The following is a 5558-nucleotide window of genomic DNA, read 5'->3' on the forward strand; positions in this document are numbered from 1 at the left end:
AGGCCACTCCTCCATAGCATTCTCCTGTATGTTATTTTTAGATTAAATAACAACATAGCTTACATCAATGACAAACGAAGAGGTATGATGATGTTGTTGTTGTTGTTGCTAATGTTGTTGTGGCCCCAGGCTTATGTCAGCGTGAACCCAGTGGCGTACAGACTGAAACTGGCCTTATCCTGCAGTTCATCATCCTTTTGGGGTGGAGCTGAGAGACGTTTGGATAAGTGTGGGGGACGTTTGGATAAGTGGCCAGTAGAGTCACATGTTTATATTGATGCCACCACGTACAGGCGCCCCTCCCCAGCACGAAATACAGGTGTGGTGAAATGCGATGAAGCAATCGCTATGGAACAGGTGCCACGGAATTACCGAAGCTGCTTAGTAAACGATCCCAATTCGTCCCCCCCCCCCCGCAGTAATCCAGATCTTGCAGGGAAAGTTTTTTATTTTTGTTTTTTTTATTGTATTATTCTTTCGTAGTTCTTTCACTTCACATCAGACAATGACCTCTCTCTCTCTCTCTCTCTCTCTCTCTCTCTCTCTCAACTACTTAACACTTTCTTTTTCTAGAATTTCCAAACACACTTTCCCTTCCACAACCGGAGACTATCTTAAAGCAATTTCAGGTAGCGCTTCTCCCCGCCGCATCTATCCTCACTCCGACAGATTACCCCGGCCAGGAGGCGAACCACTTACCCACCAAGCCACGTTGCCACCATTTAAACTGTGCTCAGGCCGTCACTCAGAAGTAAAGCCGAGGATCCTGACTCAGTACGCTCAGCACCCACCAACTCTATATACTGCTCCTGATGGCGCTAACTACACACAGTTCGCCGCTGGATATATGCCGCAGGTAGCTACATTGCAGGCAAATCTGCGTAATTTTTGGCTGGCATTTTTACTTGCGATTTCACAAGCAAGGTATATGAGAGGGCAGCTTCCTCTTTTGCTGTTGGTTCTGTTGCTGATGTTGTTGGTGGAAAAATGTTTGATATATCCCATCGTTCATTCAGGTTAAGTTCAGTTCCATATTCACATGTTGTATTGCCTTGCCAGCTAATCCAGCCCATTTCTCTCCACCCACACCACCCAAAAATTTCTCCCACTCACCCACACTGGAGACACCTGTTCCCATCCCATCGTGGCCGGTCGTCCACCACCACCCCAACTTATCCTGTCCACTCCTCTCCTCCCACCCACCCAGTCCTGAAGACCTAAATCCACATGTCAACTACATCACCGTCATGGCTGATTTTCTGCACACTCCCTAATAGATATGGCCAGATGCGACCTATATTGACCTTGTTTCTAATCGCCACAGTTCCTTGCATTGCACAAATAGAAGAACTACAGCATAAGCATATTTAGAAAAGCTGTTTCTTTGGAATATACTCGTACTAGAAGGTCCAGGCCCAACCGAAATTTTTGTATCTTCCAATACACAGCTTTTCCAGCGGTGGGTACAACTCTGTCATTTTTGTTGACCATAATATCATGCCAACCCATCTTGCCCACTGCTTTCCATCTAGTCAATCCATTGCTGATATGATGTATTTTATATCGTAACAAAGACTGTTTTCACTGCAAGCCGGTATGCATCCTAAATTCGTTGTGGCCCACCAACCATTCCCAGCACACCTCGCCCACTCGTCTACCCCCAACCTTCCCAAGATCTTATTCTCATCTACTTTGAATACTTTCTGATGCTGGTTTCTTAGCTTTTTTTAATTGTATATTTCATTTCATTTCTTTCTTCTGTGCTTGTACAGGTTTCTGAATGCGCACACAGTCACATTCACTATGTTGTACATTGTAATATACGGTTTGAACCTCTCCTTATCTTGCAAAAAACAATAGCATCTCAAAACATTGCAATATGCGTATCCAACGCTGTACTCTTAGATTATAATTCTTAACGTACTTGCATGGCCAAGTCAAAGATCTAATTTTTAAAAATCTACATTCAGACAGCCAAATAAATAAATTGTGAGTGAGAACTTATTAAAAAAAATGTACATATCTCATTGAGGAGGAAGTTACAGCAACTCATATCATTAATGTATGTGTACAACAAATTGAAGGACAGTTACAAGTTAATAGTAATAGAGTTGGCATTCTCATAGGCAACGACATATATATATATATATATATATATATATATATATATATATATATATATATATATATATATATTGTTACGGAACAGAGAAAGATAATGTACACTTTAAGTGAGAATACGAAGAGTCACTACTGTCCCGTAAAGTTCCAGGTTCAAAACAAGAGTTAGGTAAAATTACAAGTTAAAGTTTAATGCTTAAACTAACAACAAAACATTCAGGACTCATAAGGATAATGTAATGGCAAAAACGGGTTAAATATATGGTTAACTGCAATAGCCTCTATTAACACGAAATTAGCAAGAGTAAATTTATCTAAGTCAGCCCTGATAAAATTATATACCAGATAATACTCAGTGAATGCCAGATAAATTATTACAGATACAAACTATTATAAAAAATGACTGACAAAGAACCCTACATAAATTACAAACTTCACTAGGCCTACAAATTAAACTTATGCCATACAGCACAAGAACAAAATGCAACAACGGTTATACTCAAATTACACACAGCTGCTAGATGTTGGAGATTTCTTGAGCACTCACAATAATAATAACTGTACAGGGGAGGACAGAGATGTGAACAAAATGAGGAGCAGATCTAAGTGGCCATGATGCAGAGACTGAGCTCATTATATAGGGGCCAGGAGAGCTTGATACAACTTGTAAGAAGGACGCGCAAATGAAGCCATGGGGACAAAGAGTTGACAATCCCGCACTCGGCAACAGAAATGATGACTTACTCTACTATAACGGTAGAAGGGGGGAACTGAGGCAGAACACGCTCGTGATCAAACATGCAGCATACTGTGCGTTAAAATTACACAAAGGATGATGAAATCATAGGCTATGTAACAATATATATATATATATATATATATATACCAACGGCCATGCCACGTTGAGTACACCGCTTCCCGTTCGATCAGCGAAGTTAAGCAACGTTGGGTCTGGTTAGTACTTGGATGGGTGACCGCCTGGGAACACCAGATGCTGTTGGCATCCCTACGTGTCAAGTGGGGTTGGTGGAGGATTAGTGCCCCTCCCTGTAAAACAATTAAGTCTAAGCCCTTGACCACCCCGTTTGGGATACATGGCGTCTGGCAATGGATGGATGTATATATATATATATATATATATATATATATATATATATATATGTCGGGCTTGCAACGATCATGTACTTGCCGCCCACCCAAATACCGCTGCTCCTGACGTCATCTCCACCTCTTACTCACACGGCCCCTTCAGACCGAGGCCTGGGTCAAGTGGGAGTAGAGGGGGAGAGGAGGAAGGCTGAGAAAGGAGGAGTAGGGAAGAAGACGGATGTGGGGCAGACGAATATGGAGCGAGGGACGATAGGAGAATGGGTCGTGAACGCCAGAAGTACCTGAAAGCAGCATATAGAACGCTACGACGTAAGCATGGTGCTGAGGTTTTGGCACGTGCCCAGCAGGAGTGGAAAAGAGCACAGGGAGCTGGGGGACAGCGAGGGCTGGAGAGAATTGCGGAGGAAGGGGAAGATGAAGTACTAGAATAAACGAAGTGAATAAAGGAGTGATGAGAAAAGGAGGGTGACTACGTAAGGAGGGTGGCTAGGTGGGAAAAACACCCAAGATGCACATTAATCATAGCTCTCGAGGATCCAGGGGTCAGAGGCTAATGTACCGGTACTCGAGGTACCCTGGGGGGTCCCGGGGGTGGTAGTCATCTGTGAATCCTCACTCATAATGGTGTGCCAGTGCGTAAGAACAAGGGTGTATGCAGGATGTATACAGGATGGAGTATGGTGTATTAGTGACTCGGTGTGTATGAGAGGTGTTTATAAGCACGCTTATGAGAGAGATGGGGCTAGAGAAGGTTTGGCAGTCAGACAGGATTGTCTTGTGTTCAGCTGGGACAGACGGCCAGAACAGCCACGACCATGGGCTTCGCGGTACTGGTGAGTAGAAGTAGTGAAGAATAGTCTTGCGGGAAAGTAATGCAAGGTATATAAGTGCCGTTAGAGTAAAGTAAAGTACCGGCAGTCTTTACTCGGGAAAACCAGCAATATTATTTGACGCGTTGTTCCAGGTCGTGGCGAATATTAATTAAGTAGTAGAGTTAACTTAGAGTAAGAACTATAACGTTTAAGTGAACCTCTGTCACTCATGGATGGACGTCTAGTCTTTAATAAGTAGACTGAAGCCTTATATGGCTATCAAGTCAAGTACTTACTTGCTGTCAAGTCGTAAATAGGTGATTGAAATTTCCCTTGTGTCGAGATGAAACTCGGGATAGTAAGTTAATGTTATAACTGTGTAATTTGTTCTGAAGTAGTGTAAACACTTTGTAGCAGATTGTTAAAAAAGTAAAGTAAAATTTTTTTCTGTGTTTTGTAACCTTAGTGTGGAACTGTTAATTTGGGAAGTCAGGGAGGGAGTCTGGGGCAGAAAGGGGTATTTAATATCTTGTTGCCCTAACCTACGAGGTTACAGGTCCCTTCTGGGCTTGTCTCCACACTCTCCGCTTCTACTGCCACACGCTACCAATACTCATTAGTGGCAGCCATTCACCGTACTTGGCGAGACTGAGTACGAAACATACCAAGGGTAAGTAGAGAGTGGAGGGCACGACAATGGTGGCAGCTTAATGGGATATTTAAGGCTTAATTAAACTTTTGAGTTAAGTGGTTCCACACCTAGGTTCTTACACTCGTGTATGGAATTCAGTAGCGACTCTAGTTCTTACAGTGGTCCGGACGAAATTTCCTTTGCTCATTACTTTGATTCAGACACAGACTCAGACGAAGTACTGTTCGAAATGGCTGATGCTGCAGCAGGGATCGCTACCCTCTCCGACCAACTGTCGCAGGCTATTGCCGATAATGCTAAGGATACTGTCTACCGCGTTAAAGGGTTAAAGAGCTTTGCTGCAAGTAGAACTGTCACATTACCTGAATATCCTGGAGTCATCTTAGAAACAGACCTTAGCAAATGGCTTCAGGACATAGAGAGTAAGACCACAGGACCGAGGTGGACTATTGCCGGTCGCTTTGATGTGGTCAGGGAGTACACTCTAGGTGGGGTACATGACAGCATTGAGGACCTTATTGTCAGGGCCAATGATGATTGGGACCGGTTTAAATCTATTCTCACAACGCTGCTGTCCCCAGAACAAACTCTCCAACCTACATTTCATGCGTTAAAACATGCGTGTCGTAATCCTGGCGAACGGTTGGTTGAATACTGGCTGCGATTGACTAGTATAGCTAAACCCATTGGAACTCTGCAGCCTCGGTACTATGACTGTTCCTTGTACCATGCTTTGGACAACTTTCTTGACGTATTCCCTGACCAATGGTTTGAAGGGGCTGTGTTGGAAGAGTCTTGTAGGTTGGATAAAATCGTTAGCCGATAGGAAAAGTAAATAATGGCAAGTAGTAGTAACATGCATA

The 5558-nt window shown here is 43.2% G+C and overlaps 1 non-coding gene across 1 annotated transcript; it reads left to right on the forward strand.

Annotated features, from left to right (window-relative positions):
- The first annotated feature begins 3005 nt into the window (after positions 1–3005).
- LOC145390333 (5S ribosomal RNA) lies at positions 3006–3124 on the forward strand. Its single transcript, XR_013895606.1, has one exon. It is a non-coding gene; the product is annotated as a 5S ribosomal RNA (ribosomal RNA).
- The last annotated feature ends 2434 nt before the right edge of the window (positions 3125–5558 follow it).

Source organism: Coenobita brevimanus, chromosome 1 (genome assembly GCF_032717465.1).
Source record: "Coenobita brevimanus isolate Jiangsu-jjx chromosome 1, ASM3271746v2, whole genome shotgun sequence".
NCBI lineage: Eukaryota > Metazoa > Arthropoda > Malacostraca > Decapoda > Coenobitidae > Coenobita > Coenobita brevimanus.